General features: G+C 48.1%; 1 protein-coding gene across 1 annotated transcript in view; it reads left to right on the forward strand.

The window, feature by feature from the left end:
* The window catches only part of LOC144754396 (uncharacterized), a 38452-nt gene that overhangs the window by 11648 nt on the left and 7068 nt on the right, over positions 1 to 19736 (forward strand). The window lies entirely within an intron of this gene.

Raw genomic sequence — 19736 nt, forward strand, 5'->3', positions numbered from 1 at the left:
GTAATTCCAATGTCGTGGTATGCCTGAATTGTTTTCCCAATTATTATTGTTCTTCGTGTATTGTATTGTGTTCCGATTCAAGTTTACAATGCCGCTCTTTTCAAGATTACGTCAGTTAAAAACTAGAAAGGGTCTGTTAGAGGAAGCAGTTCCTGTCCCGCCTAGGGACAGTCCAGGTCATTTTATGTATCAGAAACATGGCATAAGCGCCATAATGTATCTAGATTTATGGGTAGAGTATACCAAACAGTTAGAAGAAAAGTATAGATGGCCCGTATCGGGTACATGGGATGCCGAATGTATCATGCGAGTAGAAGAAGCATTATGGAAAAAGAAAGCCAGACAGTCACAGAAAGATGCCATCGAGTTATGGCGTAAAGAAGCGCACAGAAGAACGGAAAAGGAAGTCAGAAAGTCAGAGTTAAGTAGAGAATCCCAGGAACGAGCCCAAGAAAGAGAATTAATCGAGATAGGTGAACAAGTCAAAGCCGAACAGTCAGACAGACAGAGGCATGCCCTCATTAAGGGTATGTATCCTCTCCTTGCCGAAGGTTTGCCAAAAGCGACCCCAGAGGCACCCAGTAATTTCCCGCCACCATTAATTCCGACCAAGCTACGTCACAAACCGACCGCAGCTGATATTTTTATTTCGTCCTATCTGGACGACACAGTCCCAGAATATGCAAATCCTGTTCGCGCTCCGCTAGTCCCTGTAAATCAGGCACTTCCCGCTCCTCCAGACACCGGAGTACCTGTTACGGTACCCCCGGTCCAGCCTACAGTTCCATTTCCCACTCTGCCAGGACGTAGAGCCTCAGTAGACGACTCCAGTTTAGGGGCCGCAGGAGGAGCTACTCCTCAAACCCCGCCGCCACACAAGCGTTTATCGGCACTCGAATTACATGCTCAAGCATCACAGCGTACTCCTAAAAGTAATAAGTCTGTTACAGAAATCAGGCAAGCCCTTAACGAATGTGTCTATGATCCAGTTCCAGGCGAATATACTATGGTTTTATATTCCTTACGTGTAAGGAGAGTGACCGAGTATCTAGTCACCTTACCGAATATGAAAGAAGATCTAGACAGAATATATCGTTTCATCCGTACAGGGGAGGATCCAGAAAGTATTGGCGAGATTATGTCTCAAAGGAAAGCCGAGATTCAGCTCATGATATTAAAGTTCCTGATCAATTGTCTAATAAGAGAACAAGATTATCCGTCTAAAGATCCCGCCGAAATGAGAATCCTGACAAGGTGGAGTGATAATATAGCCGAGGGTAAGCACAAGACCGTCGGTGCTATGGAGAGTGTGTACAAGAAAATTCGTAAAGAAATAATAAGGTTACACGAACAGCGTAAAGCAGCACAAGTAAGCGAGAAAGAAAGTATCTCTGATCCTGAAGAGGAAGACGAGAATTCCGCCAGAATAGCGTATGTAGGAAAATCTAGATTTCCAGATCGCCATTTACGCCTAGAACACAAGTCTATTTTTCATCATCCAGCACCAGAACAAGGTTCCCTAGAACAAGTATTTCAAGCTACCGATCACATTCTGAAATCACGAGTCGGTTACAGTGAATTAAGTACTATGCATGAACAAGAACTAGCCCGATCAGCAGTCCGATGGATTACTGATTCTACCACTTTTCCAGACGAAATAGTGGCACAAATGTTTCTGAAACTGCCCCCAGCCGAGCAACGACTGGTGGGTATGTATATGATTCAGCACCTCATTACTCTGTATGAGGGTCAACATTCTGATCCAGGTCCGTTGCATGATATCCTGAACGAGTTACTCCAGTATAGATGGAGAGGTCTAGGTACCGATTTAATTAGTGTCATCCTAGAACAGCGTCACAAATATAGAACGTTCCTGAACCCGCATTTTGTTCATGTCTCACCCCCAGAAAGTAAACCATTCTACATAGACAGACAGAATCCGTTACGAGAAGTCCACCCAGTCCAAGGGGCGGGTGGCGTAATGCAACGAGTGTTTGTATACACTCCGATTTCAAAGATGGAACTTCTTGAAATGAAGAAATTAATTCCCTGTCATGACAAAGATCCAGCGGGGTTCCATAGAGAATTAAAAGACATGCTCCGTATGGGAGAATACACTTACCCAGATATCATTAAAATGTTAAAGGTCCTGTTACCCGCAGGGGTATATGAAAAGTTAAAAGAAAAAGAATGGGAGGTGGGAGAGAAAAAGATCGATTGGACAGCTCTAGAAGCTGAAGACAAGGCACGAGTACCAGGTACCGGTCTTGGAGATAAATGTAAAGAATTACCAGAATTATTGATTCAAGTTTTACCCAGATTATTGACAACGAGGAAGGAAGACTGGGATGCAATCTCAGCCTGTAAACAGAAACAAGATGAAGATATTAGTGATTTTTATTCTAGATTCGAGAAATGTTTTAGTATTAACAGTGGTCTCAAGACAAGTAGTGAGTCATACCCTCATCTTTTCGTTACCAAATTAGTCGAGAATTCAAGCCCACAAATTAAAAATCGAGTTTTGAAAGTCGAAAGCACCTGGCAAGCTAATACCCCGTCCCAGATGCTCCAGATGCTCCAGTACCACCAGAATAGAATCAGAGAAGAGCAAGAACACGAAAGAAAACGTATGAAAGACACGAAAATGAAAGTGCTAGTTGCACAATCTGTTCCTCAAGACAGTCAGAAGAGGGGTCCGAATCAAACCAGTCATCCTGCAGCTCCCGTTAAAGGGAACTGCAATTATTGTAAACAGCCAGGTCATTTTATAAACGAGTGTGCAGTTCTGAAACATAACATAGCTACTGGTAAGACTAAAGAAAGACCACGTCCGCCTAGACAAGAACAAGTTTCACAGTCACAGAATGCACCACAGACAGTTTCCGCACCGCAGCCTATTGCTGCAACACAGCACGTTACATCGCAGATGTACCAGTATGCACAGTCTGAGTATCCAGAGTACCAGTCATATTCATGAAACAGCCTAGAGAGGGAGGTAGGCTTGCCTCTCATCGAGATACCTGTAGATCAAGAAGGTCCCTATGTTCATAGTCAAGTATTAGGGAAAGATAGAAAGTTTTTGATCGATACAGGGGCAAGTAGGACCACAATTAATCATGCCGAAGTTCCAGGGGCTCCGCTCTCAGGCTCAAGAAATGTTTCCCTTGGATTTTCAGGAAAGCCAATAGTTAATGAGATATCTAAGCCAGTCACTCTAGAAGTAGGTCCATTGTCCCGTACTACTGATCTGTTACTTACTAAGTCATGTCCAGAAAACCTATTAGGCATTAAGACACTGAAAGAATTAGGTGCAGTTATTTGCTGTTCCCCAGAGGGAATACGTCTGTTCCTACGTGACTTCAAGGGTCACTATGTATTACGAGATTTTGATTCAAGATTGTCTAAAGTTCCACAGCATTTATGGGCGCAAGGTCCAACTGATGTAGGTTACATGCAAATCACACCCCATCGTGTGACTCTCAAACCAGGTGTAGTGTTACCCCGAATCAGACAGTACAGATTGCCACCTGAGGCTGTAGCAGCCTTATCCAAAATTATTGACGAGCTCATGGCTCAAGGAGTAGTTGTAGAAACTGACTCCAATATATGCAATTCTCCGATCATTCCAGTCATGAAACGTACTGATCCAAATGCACCCCCAGTATATCGATTAGTGATTGATTTACGAGAGCTTAATAAATGTATTATTCCGCAGTACCCAGTTGTCCCAGATATCTCTTCCCTGTTAACAGCCATTGATTCCGAAGCTATGTTTTTCACTGTCATAGACCTCAAGAATGCATTTTTTAGTGTTCCAATTCATCCAGACAGCCAGTTTCTTTTCGGATTTTGTTTAAACGGAAGGAGCTATATGTTCACACGCGCTCCTCAAGGTTTCACAGAAAGCCCTAGTATTTACAGTCAAGCACTTAAGAGACAACTAGACAACATTCACATGCCAACTGACACTGCCCTGCTCCAGTATGTCGATGATCTACTGATCACTGCCCGTTCTGAACGTGCTTGCGAGCGAGCATCCCTTACAGTTCTGTATTTTCTAGCCGAGATGGGGCACAAGGTGTCACCTTCGAAGCTTCAATTCTGTGTCCAGCAAGTGGTATACTTAGGACACTTGCTGTCCAAGAGGGGTAGGCAGTTGACACCCGACCGTATCCAGTTAATAGCGAGTCTTCCCCAGCCCAGAACCCAGAAGGAGGTACGTGCTTTTATCGGCCTCACTTCTTATTGTAGACAATGGATTCCCCAGTATGCATTTCTAGCCAAGCCACTGATACAGTTAACGACACAGGAGGCAGCCGTATCGACTGTCCTCCCTTGGACATCTGAACATACACTTAGTTTCAACGAGTTAAAGAAAGCCCTATGTCAAGCTCCAGTTCTAGCTACACCGAACTACAGTAAGCCTTTTACACTTTTTGTTACTGAACGCGAAGGTACAGCATTATCTGTTCTCACACAAGATCAAGCAGGACAATACAAGCCCTGTGCTTATTTTTCGAGCACATTAGATCCAGTCGCCCAGGCGTTGCCTGCGTGCCTCAAGTCAGTTGCAGCCACAGCACTAGCTATCAGACAAAGTGATTCCATAGTTTTAGGGCATTCCCTGACAGTATATGTCCCACATTCAGTAGAAGTTCTTTTAAACCGAACACAAACACAGCACTTGACAATTGCACGTTTAACAGGTTATGAATTGACACTGTTCCAGCCACACATAGAAATTAGACGCTGCAACGTTCTGAATCCTGCTACACTGTTACCATCAGTTAGTTCAAATCCAGACCCACATGATTGTGTGGAAGTAGTTAACATTACGACAAAACCAAGACAAGACCTGACAGACATTCCGTTACCAGATCCTGACCTGACACTTTATGTGGATGGTTCATGTATGAGAACTAGTACAGGAGAACTAGTCGCCGCATATGCAGTGACTACTGACACCGAAGTTATTGAAACACACCGTATTGACACCCTGTCCGCTCAAGCAGCAGAGCTAGTCGCTCTGACACAAGCCTGTATACATGCCAAGAACCTGAAAGTTAATGTTTACACAGATTCACGTTATGCATTCGGAGTTGTACACGACTTCGGAGTGCTCTGGCAGGAGAGAGGTTTCATGACTTCTCATGGAACCAAGATTCAGCATGGTCTCCTTATTCAAGCCCTGTTAGATGCCATACGTTTACCGACATCTATTGCTATCATGAAATGCAAAGCACATACGAAAGTTACTGACATTATTTCCCAAGGTAACGATCTAGCAGACCGCACAGCCAAGCTTACAACACAGACTCCAGACATTCCAGTTAATCAGACACATACTCCAGATCTGACTACATGCATGACAGTTAAGGACCCTACGCAAGATGTCATAGATATCCAGTTACATGCTACTCCCGATGAAATCAAGAAATGGTCCGAACAAGGAGGGGTCCAGACAGATCAAGGATGGTTAACGAAGGGTAGAGCCACATGGTTTCTCCCCGATTCTATGGTTCAAGTCATTATCAATACCACACATAGTCCAGCCCATTTAGGAGAAAAAGCTATGTTAGACAGTATCCAGAACATTTGGTTCAACAAGCATTTACGAGCTGCAGCCAAGCAGAAAGTCCGTACCTGTATGATATGTTGTCAGTTTAATCCAGGTAAAAGTGTCCCGGTGGAACAAGGTGGTTTCCAGCCTCCTGACCACCCTTTTGAGGTCCTCCAGATGGATTATATTCAGATGGAGCGATGTCGAGGTTTCAAGTATGTCCTTGTAGTTGTATGGGCTTTGTCCAGGTGGACAGAAGCATATCCAGTCCCAGATTACACAGCCGCGACCACTGCCAAGCAGTTGGTTCGTGAATTCTTCCCTAGATATGGACTCCCTAGAGTCGTATATTCTGATAACGGCCAGCCATTCTCATCCGAACTCATGAAGCACGTTTCCCTTTTGTTAGGGTACCAGTGGAAGTTCCATTGTGTACGCCATCCTGAAGCAGCCGGTCTCGTAGAGAGACATAATCAGACCCTGAAAATCCGTATTGCTAAAGTCTGTAAAGAAAAAGGTGTGGACTGGCTAGTAGCTCTGCCAGTTGCTCTGTTTTATATGCGCATGGTCGCACATTCCAGATCAGGTCTGTCCCCGTATGAGGTCGTATTCGGCCGCCCCCTAACATGTGGGGTACTCCTAGACCCCGAAGTATTACCGATGTTTCATGTAATATGCTGACAGATTACCTAGCTTCCTTGATGTCTGCCCTCAACTCATGTCGTTCACAGGTTGCTGCCGCATTTCCAGACAATACCGAGGTGGCACCGCACGAGATCGTTCCAGGCTCCTTGGTGATGATCAGAAATTTTGACAGATCAAGTCCGCTGGAACCACGTTGGAAGGAGCCACGTCAGGTCCTCTTGACCACCCGTACTGCCGTCAAGTTGGAAGGCAGGAAGGGGTGGGTCCATCTTTCTCATGTAAAACTTTTCAATGGATTAAAACCAGTCTCCAAGAACATTTCCAAGGATTCCCAAGATTCTAAAGACTGCCAAAACATTGTTTTAAAGGACTGTCCCGCACAAGACATTATCACAACCCCTCCCTTGGTAGAGAAAACTCCGCAGCAGGAGTATAAGTTAAAGCTCAGGTCTAGTAAAATAAGTCAGTCAGTTTGATTGTATAAGTCCTCCCCTAGGTGAAACGGTTAGACTGTTTCTGACATGTATAAAATAGACCCCCATAGTGAGAGAGTCAGTCGAAGTTCAATCAGATGTATCGTTTTTCTGAGTTTCGTATTATTCATCAGCATTATGATTTCCTGCACCAGCTATGCGTTCTATCTGTATTGTCCAGTTCCTCATGTAAATATGTCTGCTAATGTTACAGTAGAGCACACGTTTAGTGATCTGCCTCCTCACGAATACTCATACCGCCTCGCTATGCGTAACAACTCATTTATCCGTATGTTACATTACTCACACCAGACCAGCAATGCTACTAATTGTTGGGTGTGTGGTCGACTCCCCCCTTTCCAGACACCGAAAGGAGTTCTGCCACTGTTTCCTTATCCATTCTCACACAATGGTTCGTGTGGAGCATGGTCCACGTTAACGTCATCCTCAACAGATATGTCTTTTCTTAACAGTACATGTTTTCCAGACAAGAAAGGTTTCCCCCACAGAACAGGTTTAGATCTAGAAAATGAAGTTTATAATTTAGGTAACTATTCGTCGAATTTCATGGTCCTGAATGTTCAGTCTGATACTACTCCAGACTTACCTGCTATTTCAGTACTACCAGTCAAAGGCGAATTATGTGTCCGTAGTTATGGTTCTATACACGTAGGTCATAGTGAATGTACTACTGTTATCAAGTATAGTGACAGTGGGAAATCTATTTTCAAAGCTTCACGTCATTCTTATTTTATTTGTGGTCAGACCGCATATGTCCGTCTGCCCCTCGATTGGGAGGGAACCTGTTACATTGCCTTCCTACTGCCACCTGTTTTCCTAGCCCCATCTGATTATCACAGAAACACACATCTAGTACACATTAGACATAGAAGGGAGTCCCCAATTGTCGATTACACTGAAACTACTCTAGAACAGTATACAGATTTCAATAAAGGTTTCTTCTTCTTTGTAGGACCTGTCCAGAATAGTAAACTGATCCGTAGGTTAACAAGAACCCTTGAAGCTGTAGTAAATGAGACTGCCTCTGCTCTAGGTAACCTAACCGAAGAACAATCTGCTATGAGATTTGTCGTTTTGCAAAATCGTCTCGTCCTTGACGTCATACTGGCCGATAGGGGCGGGGCCTGTAGAGTCATCGGATCTAGTTGCTGCATTTTCATTCCAAATAACGCGCCGTCTGTTTATTCAGCTATAACCAGACTCCATAAAATTGCCCATCTGTTACACCAAGATCCAGGCACCTGGACATGGTCCGGTTGGTTCTGGAATATAATTTCCGCATGGGGATGGAAAGTCCTGTCCTTTCTAAGTATAGCAGTAGCGATCATATTTAGCTGCTGCCTCTGTATACAATGTGGCCCTGCGATTTGCAGCATGTGTGCTACCTCTTGTATTCCTAGTCCCAAGCCCCGTTCTAAATCCCGTTCCAAGACAATTCGAGACGAGCAAATGGTACTGTATGAAATGATAGATGGTATCATGAAAATTGATGTTTCCTGATGGAAACGTAGTGACAAGGAGGGAATGTGGAAAAGTAAATTTTGCCATGTTCTGTGTCCCTACGCCTCATCCATCATATGTTATGTGTGCATGACCAATATGCATATGTTATTCCCCATGTCTGATTACTGACGCAATTACAGTTGTGTCCACCTCTGATATGTCATTTTCCAGTCCTCGTGAATAATACGAATATCAGGCCTATGTAAAGTTATGTTGCCACGTTTCTCAGTGTGCACGTTATTCCATTATAAAGTCCCCGTTTCCAGGCCTCAACAGGGCCCGGACCACAGATTCAGCTCCTGTCTCCTGAAAGCCTCGCTGAGGAGCGATACAGCCCCCACCTGTATCCTCGACCTTTCACTTACTTCCTGCCTCGCAGTGCCCGGTGCAGCCCGGCTCTGCCTCTAAGTCTGCCAAAAGTATGTTATAGTTCCAGCTATCAGTTCAGTCCTCCTCTTCTGCATTCCTAAGCTACTGAACTGCATCAATAGTTTCCGTCATTGTCTAGCCTTCTCGTCTCCACGTTAGAGAAATACTGTATTAATGGTCATTTAGTATTCTTCATCACGCACTACATGTAGAATAATGTATGGTCCAATCTTAGAATCAAGTTAGCTTTTCCCCTCATGACTTCCAGTTTATATCAACATGTTCCCTAAACATCAGATACCAGATAGGGTTCAGGCACATGTCGCTCCGACCCTCCAGACTTTAGTCTCTGCTCCTAGCACAGAGTTCGTAGCCCCCAGCTTCTCCTAGTAACACGTCATTGCCAGTTTTCGCGCACCATTAGGTTAGAGGTCCCGGCTCCTTAGGTAGCCCCCTCCAATGTTTCCGCCCATTCATGACATATTCTGTTACGTTTGCATCACATGTCTAAGTATACTCCCAGTTACACCTCTTTTTACTGTTATCTTTCGCGACTGCTACGCGTCACGCCTTCTGCTCCACCCACTGCTACGCCTACTGCAATGTAATGCTATGTGTTTGCGCTATGTATATAAGTCAATGTATTGTTATTAAAAGTTAGCGCGCTCATCCCAGACCAAGCCCCAGCAGCTGCTGGGTCATTCTATGCAGGTTGTCCTGATCCTGTCCTTATGCTGTAATAAACCTGCAGAAACTCCCACTACCTCGAATCTTGACTCTTATTTTATTGAGCTATCTGTTATTCATTCATTCATCCAAAAATAGATCCGGTATTATTTATTTATATACCACAGGAGGTCCATTCATGTGGGTGCGGTCCATTCATGTGGGAGTGGTCCATTCATGTGGGGGCGGTCCATTCATGTGGGAGTGGTTCGTTCATGTGGGGGCAGTCCATTTATTTGGGGGCAGTCCATTCATTTGGGGGCGATGGAGCGGTCCATTCATGTGGGGGCGGTCCATTCATGTGGGGGTGGTCGATTCGTGTGGGGGCAGTGGGGCGGTCCATTCATGTGGGGACGGTCCATTCATGTGGGGGCGGCGGGGAGGTCCATTCATGTGGGGGTGGTCCATTCATGTGGGGGCGGTGGGACGGTCCATTCATGTGGGGGGCTGCGCAGAGGTGGACCCACTTGTTTGTTTAACCAGCAGGGTTTTATGGAAAGACAATATGCAAATGAGGGCCACTTTATTTCAGCCTGCCCGGCCGATATTGATAACCAACCCTCTCTGGGGGCCAGAGCAACAGCAGGGGGGGCAGATGCAGCTCCTTGGGCCCCGGGGGCCCTGGGTGTCAGGGTCCCCGAGGAGGGGGGGGGGGCGGGGGCAGCTGCAGCTCATTGGGCCCCAGGGGCCCTGGGTGTCAGAGGCCCGAGGAGGGAGGGCGCAGCTGCAGCTCTTTGGGCCCGAGGTGTCAGGGGCCCCGAGGAGTGGCGGGGGGCACCTGCAGCTCTTTGGGCCCCTGGGGCCCTGGGTGTCAGGGGCCCGAGGAGGGAGGAGCAGCTGCAGCTCTTTGGGCCCGAGGGCCCTGGGTGTCAGAGGACCCGAGGAGGGACAGGGGGGGAAGCTAGAGCTCTTTGGGCCCCGGTGGCCCTGGCTGTCAGGGGCCCGAGGAGGGAGGAGCAGCTGCAGCTTTTTGGGCCCCGGGGGCCGTGGTTGTCAGGGGCCTGAGGAGGGAGGAGGGCAGCTGCAGCTCTTTAGGCCCCGGGGGCCCTGGGTGCCAGGGGCCCCGAGAAAGGGCGGGGGGCAGCTGCAGCTCTTTGGGCCCCGGGGGCCCTGGGTGTTAGGGGCCCGAGGAGGGGGGGCAGCTGCAGCTCCTTGGGCCCCCGGGGGCCCTGGGTGTCAGGGGCCCAAGGAGGGTGGGCAGCTGCAGCTCCTTGGGCCCCGGGGGCCCTGGGTGTCAGGGGCCCCAAGGAGGTGCGGGGGGCAGCTGTGGCTCCTTGGGCCCCGGGGCCCTGGGTGTCAGGGCCCCGAGGAGGGGCGGGGGGCAGCTGCAGCTCTTTGGGCCCCGGGGTCCTGGGTGTCAGAGGACCTGAGATGGGGCAGGGGGGAAGCTGCAGCTCTTTGGGCCCCGGTGGCCCTGGCTGTCAGGGGCCCGAGGAGGGGGGGGCAGCTGCAGTTATTTGGGCCCCGGGGGCCCTGGGTGTCAGGGGCCCCGAGGAAGGGCGGGGGGGCAGCTGCAGCTCTTTGGGCCCCGGGGGCCCTGGGTGTTAGGGGCCCGAGGAGGGGGGGCAGCTGCAGCTCCTTGGGCCCCCGGGGGCCCTGGGTGTCAGGGGCCCAAGGAGGGTGGGCAGCTGCAGCTCCTTGGGCCCCGGGGGCCCTGGGTGTCAGGGGCCCCAAGGAGGGGCGGGGGCAGCTGCAGCTCCTTGGGCCCCCGGGGGCCCTGGGTGTCAGGGGCCCAAGGAGGGTGGGCAGCTGCAGCTCCTTGGGCCCCGGTGGCCCTGGCTGTCAGGGGCCCGAGGAGGGGGGGGCAGCTGCAGCTATTTGGGCCCCGGGGGCCCTGGGTGTCAGGGGCCCCGAGGAAGGGCGGGGGGGCAGCTGCAGCTCTTTGGGCCCTGGGGACCCTGGGTGTCAGGGGCCCGAGGAGGGGGGGGCAGCTGCTGCTCCTTGGGCCACGGGGGCCCTGGGTGTCAGGGGACCAGGGGGGGGGGCAGCTGCAGCTCCTTGGGCCCCGCGGGCCCTGGGTGTCAGGGGCCCCAAGGAGCTGGGGGGGAGCAGCTGTGGCTCCTTGGGGCCCTGGGTGTCAGGGGCCCGAGGAGGGGCGGGTCGGTGCCAGATACAGCTCTGCTCCCGCCCTGTCCCATTCTTGGTTTCGGTTTCATTCAGGGCGCACAGTGCGGCGCAGAGGGCGGCGGAGAGGCACCGGATGTGACGCGTCTGAGGAGACACTGCTCCCGCCGCTACTTCTTGCAGGGGGCGGGGCCAGAACCCGGGACACCAGGAACTGCTTCCGGTTCCTGATTAACGCAGGACGCAATCATCACTTCCGGTTCCTGTCTCTGCACGTGACTCCTGTACCGCTTCCGGGTCTGACAGCGTCCGGTGTACTATCAATAGACAGTACACCGGGGTGCCGCTCGAGTTTGGAGGTAACCTGTGAAGACTTGCCTATTAATCCTCGGAGCCCATGGAGGTCCCTGCCTTTTGTGGACCCTGTAGTTGCTGCCAAGAGAACCGGACCAGCGTGGCTGTAGAGGCGAGAGGTGCGGAGACCGGGACTGCGAGGACCAGCATTCTCTGTAAGATCTCCAGCTGGTTCCTCTTCCCGGCAGAGCCGCGCCCCCTCTCAGCGCCACACCCCCTGCTCATTGCCATATCACCTCTCGCGGCCCCCGCTTCGCGGGAGCCGCTCGAGTTTGGAGTTAACCTGTGAAGACTTGCCTATTAATCCTCGGAGCCCGTGGAGGTCCCTGCCTTTTGTGGACCCTGTAGTTGCTGCCAAGAGAACCGGACCAGCGTGGCTGTAGAGGCGAGAGGTGCGGAGACCGGGACTGCGAGGACCAGCATTCTCTGTAAGATCTCCAGCTGGTTCCTCTTCCTGGCCGAGCCGCGCCCCCTCTCAGCGCCACACCCCCTGCTCATTGCCATATCACCTCTCGCGGCCCCCGCTTCGCGGGAGCCGCTCGAGTTTGGAGTTAACCTGTGAAGACTTGCCTATTAATCCTCGGAGCCCGTGGAGGTCCCTGCCTTTTGTGGACCCTGTAGTTGCTGCCAAGAGAACCGGACCAGCGTGGCTGTAGAGGCGAGAGGTGCGGAGACCGGGACTGCGAGGACCAGCATTCTCTGTAAGATCTCCTGCTGGTTCCCCTTCCCGGCCGAGCCACGCCCCCTCTCAGCGCCACACCCCCTGCTCATTGACATATCACCTCTCGCGGCCCCCGCTTCGCGGGAGCCGCTTGAGTTTGGAGTTAACCTGTGAAGACTTGCCTATTAATCCTCGGTGCCCGTGGAGGTCCCTGCCTTTTGTGGATCCTGTAGTTGCTGCCAAGAGAACCGGACCAGCGAGGCTGTAGATGCGAGAGGTGCGGAGACCGGGACTGCGAGGACCAGCATTCTCTGTAAGATCTCCAGCTGGTTCCTCTTCCCGGCCGAGCCGCGCCCTCTCTCAGCGCCACACCCCCTGCTGATTGCCATATCACCTCTCGCGGCCCTCGCTTCGCGCGAGCCGCTCGAGTTTGGAGTTAACCTGTGAAGACTTGCCTATTAATCCTCGGAGCCCGTGGAGGTCCCTGCCTTTTGTGGACCCTGTAGTTGCTGCCAAGAGAACCGGACCAGCGTGGCTGTAGAGGCGAGAGGTGCGGAGACCGGTACTGCGAAGACCAGCATTCTCTGTAAGATCTCCAGCTGGTTCCTCTTCCCGGCCGAGCCGCGCCCCCTCTCAGCGCCACACCCCCTCTTACAAAAGCAGAATTGGTAACACGCATCGCGGGACGCGCGCGGGACATAGCCCGGGCAAAGGGCGGGCCGTCAAAGGTCGATATAGGACGGGACGGGCCAGCCCCCTAACATTTGTTTCCCAGTAAGAGACCTATTTCCACTACCATCTGTTGAAAAGCGGGTAAAGAGCGACGAACTATAAGACATTGTTATTGTTCGCCTTCAACTGTGGCTACATATTGAAGTTGTTATCCCTGCATAACCATGTCTTCAGATACTGGAAAAACAAGGAACATAACTGTTAATACATCGAAGGGCGCAGTAACAGGCACAATAGATCAATTTTTTAAACGGGTAACTATTGTCCTAGAAAAAGAAATTGCAGACACAGAAAGACGCTTATCGATGGACTTACTAACTGATAAGCGTTCCTCCCTAGGTCTGATTGGGAAAGCACGTTCACCTTACGTGATAGCCTTAGATTCCCTGAGTGTTACCGCCCCCCCCACTAACATCACTTCTCTCCCCCTCCTAGGGGCTGTGAGGGATGAGGAAAACAACGAGGAAAATAATAGGACTAACAGCTATGTTGTGACATCCCCCTCTAATCTTCAAGTCAGCCCCAATCTATCCAATTTATCAAGATTATCCAGCTCGCCCAAACTATCTGTTTCTTCCCCGGTTATCTTAGAACAAGCAGAAAACCAGCCAAAAAAAAGAAAGAGACGAGTTTCTCTCTCGTCTCCAAGCACGTTCATCACCTTGGATTCAACTCCCCCACTTACACGGTCTCCCAAGTTTAATGACCCACCCACAATGAATAACAAAACAGGGTCACTTCCTGATAAAAATCTGGATAGTGAGCTCCTCCCAAAAATAGAGGTTATAGTGAAGTCACTTTTGCTCCCTCTCCTAGAGAGAACGAGATTAATAAGCACACATCTAGATAAGTTGGGTAAGCAAATAGAAGGGAACACCTTGGCTTTAACGAAATTGTTAACATCACAGCCTAAAAATTCTATGATAAATTCTATTGTCCCCACTGTCCCACTACCAGAACAACCATCTACTAGCGGCGTACCCCCAAAATTCGGCATTACCCAGGGGAAAAAAGCATTAGCAAAATCCTCAAAAGAAATAACTAATAAAGAAAAACCAAAGTTACCTGTAAATATTCAAGTAAAAAACGGAACTACTGAAATTGACAGGGGGAAAAAGGCTGCAGAGAACAACCAAGCAGAAACAAATCCCCCCCCTGCGAAGACCGACCCACCCATGAGACATAAACCAGATAGGGAGAAGGGAGAACAGCAAATTCAGCGCCCAAAAAGACCAACACCTAGGATAGTGGATTTACCCCCGGAATCAGCCCCATACACAATCATTATGACTGGGGTTCCTGAATTAGCAGAGGGAGTTAGAGAGAACTACCATGCCTTAAAAAACAAAACTATCTATTGGCTGAAGCTAAATAGACCTCTTCCTGCACATGTAAACGGGGAAATTTTAACAGTAAGGCGTGCTGTCTGGGTGGGATCAAGACCAAAAGACAAGAGGGGGGACGTCATAATAATAAACTTCAAGGACCATAGAGCGGTGAGGTGCATTGGTGATTGGTTTGAGTACATAGGGGGAGATAATATTTCTACACATTATGTTAGCTATTTTTATCCACGAGAATTGATGACAAATCTAAAACATAACCCAATGAAAAGATATTGTCCAAACCCGAGAGAAGTAGGCTTGTGATGTATTCCTATAGGTTCTGTATAGGTTATCTGATTAAGCCACACTACGGCACAGGAACGTGTTATCTGATTAGGTCATAATGCTTGCCATCTAATTAGACAAGCGATATTCCTCCAGCCCCTGATAAGGCATACAGAGTTCTCAAAACAAATCAAACCTATGACAACCTGGGAAAAACCCTGCGGCCATTGTTTTGATTTCACCGAGAACTTCAGCAAAAGAATGTGCTAACGACCAAGTCGTATGACATCCTTATTGACGTATCTATGTCCATCCTTACGTCAATCTCGGCACCTTAAAGGTATAAATATTACCGATATTGCCCTATGGAAACACACGCGGTGGTGACGAGATCGGAGCAGCCAGACTTGCCGAAGCCCAGAGCAGAGCAGACCCCGCTGGCGCAGCCCCGCCTTCCTGACGCGCTGAGAACGAGACGCTGCCTTTCTCCTGCCGAGAAATCCAGCTCCGGCGCTTCCGGGTAGCCCTCGCAGGCAGCCTGGAATATCGAGACCAGAGACGAGAGATACCATCCCTCATTCATCCTAGATTCCAGGTACAGAACTGAATAACCCCTCGCAGAGAATTCTTTAGTCAGTCACTTGGCAAAAACAAACTTAACTTAAACTGTAACTTTCTATCCCCGCCCACGTATTAGGCTTAGGTCAGGTACACGGGGTAGGCGTAGCTAGAAACACCAGTTGAGTACTATTAGTCAAATGTATATGTGTATGTATCTATTTTATTCATTTTAAACCTTCATATGGCTTAGAAACCATATCAATGTTTTTACAGTATTATTTTATACTTCTGCTTTTAATGTATGCACTTTACTTAACCATAAGTATTGCAATGATATCGATCCATTTCTCTTGTATGAGAAAAGAGACTGATCAATAAATACCATCTTTTATTGAACACGCCCGTCTCTTCCTTTTCTCTACAATCTGGTGAGACTAAGAATGCACGTACTGACTGAGTAAAATAAATTGCCTTTTGTTCACACGACTCTAGAGATACACTCTTGATTAGGGGAGAGCAAAGTTGTCATGTTCTATGGATGTCAGAAACTAAATCCCTTCTTGTCTATCCAGGGAGGTTCAACTCCTCCTTGCCTATTCGAGAAAGTTTCTAGTGAACTCTGAGCTAAGCTGGCAAACCCAAAACTTTAAGTCTAATATCGACAGTAGTAGACCTAGTTAACGTCTGGTCTAGGCCTATACTATTGAAGGTATTATTCCAATGCGCAGAGCCTATTGGGATGATAGGAACTACACTACAGGCTATCAACCTTTCCAGAAAATTTTTTCTTCTCAATCTCATCAACCAGTATATTCACAGCCACAGTGGGGGAATCAAAATAATAACTACCAATCATTTCCAGAATTCAACATACCCACTTTTAATCCTTTCTCAACGCTGTTTGGGCTGGAGGAAGTAGATTGACTCGACAGTAGATGACCTTCCCTAGTAAACTTCACTCTGGCGGAATCCGTCAGTCTGCAGGGTGACACCATTCTTAAAGATCCCCCAGAAAGATTTAAGTTAGAAGGTGAAAATCAGCTGGCTCGATCGAACATGATACCCGAGGGGGGGGAGGAAAATCCTATCCTGGCGAATAAAACTAGTACCACATCTGCTCTAACAAATGAGGGACGACACTTGGTTTTGGGGACACCTGCCTTAAACAATGATAGTTGTATGAATGAAAGATCTGACCCTGGTAGGAAAGGACTAAAAATGCAAATTATGTTCTGGAATATTGCGGGACTCCGTGTAAAAATTATGGATGGCAGTCTCTCAGAGTTTGCTAAAGACTATCAAGTGTTAGCCCTCCAGGAGACCTGGCTTACTACAGAAATGCATCTGACGGGGTATAAAACGTATTTTTCCCCAGGCATTGCAAGCACCCACGGTAGGGCAAAGGGCGGATTGACAACTATTATAGCGAATACGGTACCAGGGTTAGAAACTACCGTACTCAGCCTAGAATCCAATTATCAGATCTTGAAACTGTCTTTCCAGAGAAAGCGGGTCTTTCTCCTCGTAAATATGTATGACAACTTAGTAGAAAGCGAGAGAGTAAAAACACTCGGGGTCCTCCGCAAGAAACTCCTTATAGGGATAAGACAAACACAAGGTCTAGAACCCCCAAGTATTGTGTGGGGTGGTGATTTTAATCACCATCTCTGTGAAAGGAATAATAGTAATATCTGTGGTATGGGGTACGAAACAGACGAGCAAATAACGCACTTTAGCCATTCAGTGGTGGGTGATTTTTTAAATGAAACTTTATCCAGTCTGGACTTGGTAATACGCAATGAAATAAAACCTCTCTGTGGAAAACTAGACCCCACCTACCTTGGAAGGGGTAGTGAATCAACAATTGATTACATTCTGACCACAGCGACCCTTGTAAATAAGACGGAGTTTTAGAGTAATAACAAATACATTAAGTGATCATGCCGCTTTAGCCTTTGACCTAATTATAGATCAGAGCCAACTATTAGTACAAACCTTAATGGTCACCCTTGCCCAGAATAACATATACCTAAAGAAAAATAACGGCTACACTTTAGGTTGGGGGAAGATAGATCCTGATGAATTAACAAAAAAGGTAGTAACTGCGGCATACCCGGCTATACTGAAGTGTTTAGACACTGACGTAAAAGAAGAGGAACTTCTAGTCCATTTTAAGACGATTCTGGAAAAGGTAAATGAATGCCTGACAATAAAGCAAAAAGGGAATATGGCACGAAAAAAAGGATGGTTTAGCCACGGCTGCTCAGTAGCCCATAAAACTTTAAAAAGAGCTTTAACAAAAACCACCAGAGATCAAGAGGAGGTTAGGACCCTGAGAAAAGCATATAGGTTGGCGTGAAAAGTGAGAAAAGAGGAATTAAAGAAAGCCTTATGGAATCAACTCCATGAGAGCTCACTAAGCAGAAATAGCGAACTATTCTGGAAGGTGGTAAAAGCACCCTTTTTGGCAGATACAAAGGACCACCCAAAAGTAGAAGTTGTGATCGAGGGACCAACCTGGGTAAACCATTTTTCAAAATTTTTTGGTAAACCTCCAGAAGCAGTTTTAACAGAGGGAAATAACAGGGCAATTCAGGGTAATCCATATCCAATTGCATTGGAAGCAGAACTCTATGAGGTGATAAACGCAGTTAAAGCGAGTAAAGGTGGAAAAGCCCCTGGTCCGGACGGGGTGCCAGTTGACTTTTTAAAATTTAAATTAGATCTGTGGGCCCCAATTATAAAAAGGGTGTTCGACGCCACAATGAAGTGTGGACTGCTCACTTCCTGGACCCAATCAATTTTGGTACCCATTTTTAAGAAGGGAAACAGAGAGGAGGTGTCCTGCTATCGCCCAATCTCACTCCTGGATTCGCTGGGGAAAGTTCTGGGCAGAGTGGTCCTCCAGCGTCTACAGGATTGGGCGTACGATACCGGGACACTCTCGGATATCCAGTTTGGCTTCCGAGAGGGTTTCGGGACAACGGAACAAGCCCTGAACCTGGCCCTGATGATGGGAAAGTACGTGTCGGCCAAGCGGGAAAAGCTGTACATGGTCTATGTCGACCTCTCTGCAGCTTTTGACTGCGTCTCTCATGCAAAACTGTGGTTAGTCCTGTCCGATATGGGAATAGATCCAGTTCTTGTAACCTTTCTCAGAGAACTATATTCCAATGCCTCCTCTAGGGTACGTTTTGGAGTGCGGGGTGAATTGTCAGAGTCCTTTACAGTGGAGCGCGGTGTCAGGCAGGGATGTGTGCTGGCCCCCTTTCTCTTCTCCCTCTACACTAATGGTCTTGAGGTAGAGATGTTGAGGGGGGGCCTGGACTTGCCCCGAGTGAAAGACCGCCTGGTGCCTGCGCTCCTATACGCAGATGATGCGGTGATTTTAGCACGCACCCCACGAGAGCTACAAAAAGCACTGAATAGGTATGCAAAATTCATGGGCAATCTAGATCTCCAAATCAATATAAAAAAGACTTATGTCATGGTGGCAGGTCAAACAAAGAAACACGGGAAGAGTATTTTCCTTGACAACGAAAAACTAGAATCAACCACCCAATACCCTTACTTGGGGATTATGATGGACGAGAAGCTTAACTGGAAAGCGGCCATAGAAGCCCGAAAACACCAACTCTTGCTATCTATTGCGGCACTTATAACATTCACAAAGAAATTAGGAAAAAGGCCTCCAGTTGAACTACTCCGCATTTATAAAGCAAAATGCCACTCCATCGCACTTTACGGGGCGGGCCTGTGGGGACATAAAAACACAAAATCCTTACAGGTAGCGGAGAATACCTTTATGAGATTTCTTTTGGCGGTCCCAAAAAGAGTATCTACTTTTGCTTGCCATGCTGAGCTGGGAATGCCTCACATCGAGGACCTGGCAAAGATCGAACCCATACTCCTTTGGCGCCGTATTTGGACGTCAACAAAAAATACACTTACTAAAGAGATTATGGCAGATTGTATGAAATTGGACCATGTGGAAAAAATAGAATGGCTAAGATACGTAAAAAATGTTCTCACTGATTTAGGGATGGTTGAATATTACTCCAACTCTGAAACGATCATTGAAATCCCGAAGAAAGAGCTAAAAATAAGGGCGTTGAGTCACATGGAAGAGTTGCGTACCAGCCTAGAGATTAAGAAACCATCAGTGCAACACTCCTTGGCAGTCATGACCACACTAGAAATGGAACCTTACTTAACTTATGTCGAGTCTCATTTTGAGCGCTTTTTGTTGGTAAGATTCAGGCTGAATATTTTCCACAGGGTTGTAGCCTTCCCTAATAGAAACAGTTGGGAAGAAAGCTTAACGGTATGCCCGTGTGATGAAATATCTGAACAGTCAACGATTCACACCGTATTGTTTTGCAAATATTACTCCGCACACCGTAAGCTATGGTTAATTCCCCTGTTGAGAATTTTAGGTCTCAGAAAATGTCATCCTG

This window comes from Lissotriton helveticus, chromosome 1_1, assembly GCF_964261635.1.
Source record: "Lissotriton helveticus chromosome 1_1, aLisHel1.1, whole genome shotgun sequence".
Classification (NCBI taxonomy): Eukaryota; Metazoa; Chordata; class Amphibia; order Caudata; family Salamandridae; genus Lissotriton; species Lissotriton helveticus.